Source organism: Meleagris gallopavo, chromosome 19 (genome assembly GCF_000146605.3).
Source record: "Meleagris gallopavo isolate NT-WF06-2002-E0010 breed Aviagen turkey brand Nicholas breeding stock chromosome 19, Turkey_5.1, whole genome shotgun sequence".
NCBI classification, from domain to species: Eukaryota; Metazoa; Chordata; class Aves; order Galliformes; family Phasianidae; genus Meleagris; species Meleagris gallopavo.
In genome coordinates, this window is record NC_015029.2 from 520,199 (window position 1) to 522,048 (window position 1,850).

A 1,850-nucleotide genomic window follows, 5' to 3' on the forward strand; every position below is an offset into this window, starting at 1 on the left:
CCGCCACACCTCAGATATTTATAAACCTGGATCAGGTCCCCTCTCAGTCGTCTTTTCTCAAGGCTAAACAGACCCAGTTCACTCAGCCTTTCTTCACAGGGGAGATGCTCCAGGCCCTTCACCATCTTTGTGGCCCTCCGCTGGACTCTTTCCAAGAGATCCCTGTCTTTTTTGTACTGGGGAGCCCAGAACTGGACACAGCACTCCAAATGAGGCCTTACCAGGGCTTTTTGTTTGTTTGTTTCCAGCCCATCTCCTGCCAGCACTCCTTACTCCAAGGACTATTGGAGAATTACAGTCTCACGCTCCACTTTGTCCACCACTCCCATGATTTTGCAGTCATATCTGCCCTTGGCCTTCCCCTGTTCTAATAGGATGCTCTCGGCCTTTCTAGGCTCCTCTCATCCATCAGGCACTTCATCTCATCAGTTGTCCCAGAGCAAGTCTGAAGAAAGTTGACTCCTCATCTCTTTCTTCAGCTGTGTGAAGAGGAACTCAAGCCCACAGCACCCATGGTTTCCTACAGTGTCAGAACTCTTTCCATCTCGTTCCCTTTCTGATCACACAGCATTTTGGTGATTGTTTTTGGCTGCTCTGCCCATTAGCAGTCATCTAAAATCAGATCAGTGGTGGCTCCCAGTTCTCCCAAGGCTAACCACCTTCTGACTTGGTGCTTTAAGGGATATCCTTCAACCATCTTCTGCCATACATTCAGTTTTAGCTTTTTAGTCTCCAGTTTTCAGCTGACCTGATAGTTCTCATGGGCTTTCCTGTTCTCTCCTAGGCAAGACTTCTCTTTCTGAAACATTGGTGTTTGCTGTAGCACCTCCATTTAACTCTCCAGGAAAGGGTTGTTGAACCACTTCATTTTCCCTTTTGAATGGTGGCATAGTTTTTACCCAAGCTCCTCATGCCCTGTGTAACACCCACTAGCCCATCTCTAGGGCCTTGAGATTTGTGGGTTTTTTGGGGGTAGTGTTCCCGAATTTTACATAGAGCCTTCCCTACCCCCCCACACTGTTAAACCCAGCCATGCTGTGTTTTTTAGTGCGGTGCAGTTCCCCATGCACCTCTTCAGCCAGATTCCAAGCACTCAAGATCAAGAGCAGATCTTTTCCTGTGGATTGCAGACCCAGGAGACATTTACTGCATCCACCTTTACTGCAGCCGACCTGCCCGTGGTGGGAGTGCTGTCCATCCCACTTGGCGTGTTCTCTGATCTCGCTTTGTGTTTCTACACAACTTCCTGTTCTCATCATGTGCAATCTCAATTTTACATTTTTGTTATTAGTCTGGGATTTTCACCTACAAGGATTCCTTGATGCACTTTCCCCTGCTGCCTTTTATGGTTTCACCCTACATAACCCACCTCCCTGTACCCTCTGTCACTCCTAGGAAGCTGGTAGCAGCTCTCTGCTGTTTCACTCATCCCTCAGCCTCCTTCTGCCAGGTCCCTTCCCAGCACGTGATGCTGCTGTGTGATACCAAGCTCTCCATTTTCCCTTGTGCATCCAGCACCAATGTGAAAGCATTTGCACTTGTGCCCTATGTCCTGGAGCGGGCAGGGAAGTGACTCATCTGTCTGGGGTGGCAATGGGAGCAAGGTCTCAGGATGGTGGTGGTAAGGCTGGCAGGTGTTTCAGCATCCTTGGGTCAGGGTGGCAACCTTCTGCTGAGTCCTTTTACGCGGGTGCCCGGCTGTTTGTCTCCAGCCAGAACCGTCAACCCAGGCATCTCCATGCCCAGCAACGTGAGGACATCTGTCCATCCGCCCGCGTGCATCTGTCTGCGCAGGTCATTCCCCCGGGGCTGTCCCCTCCACCCCCCAGCCCTGGGGGTCTTCCACAGGC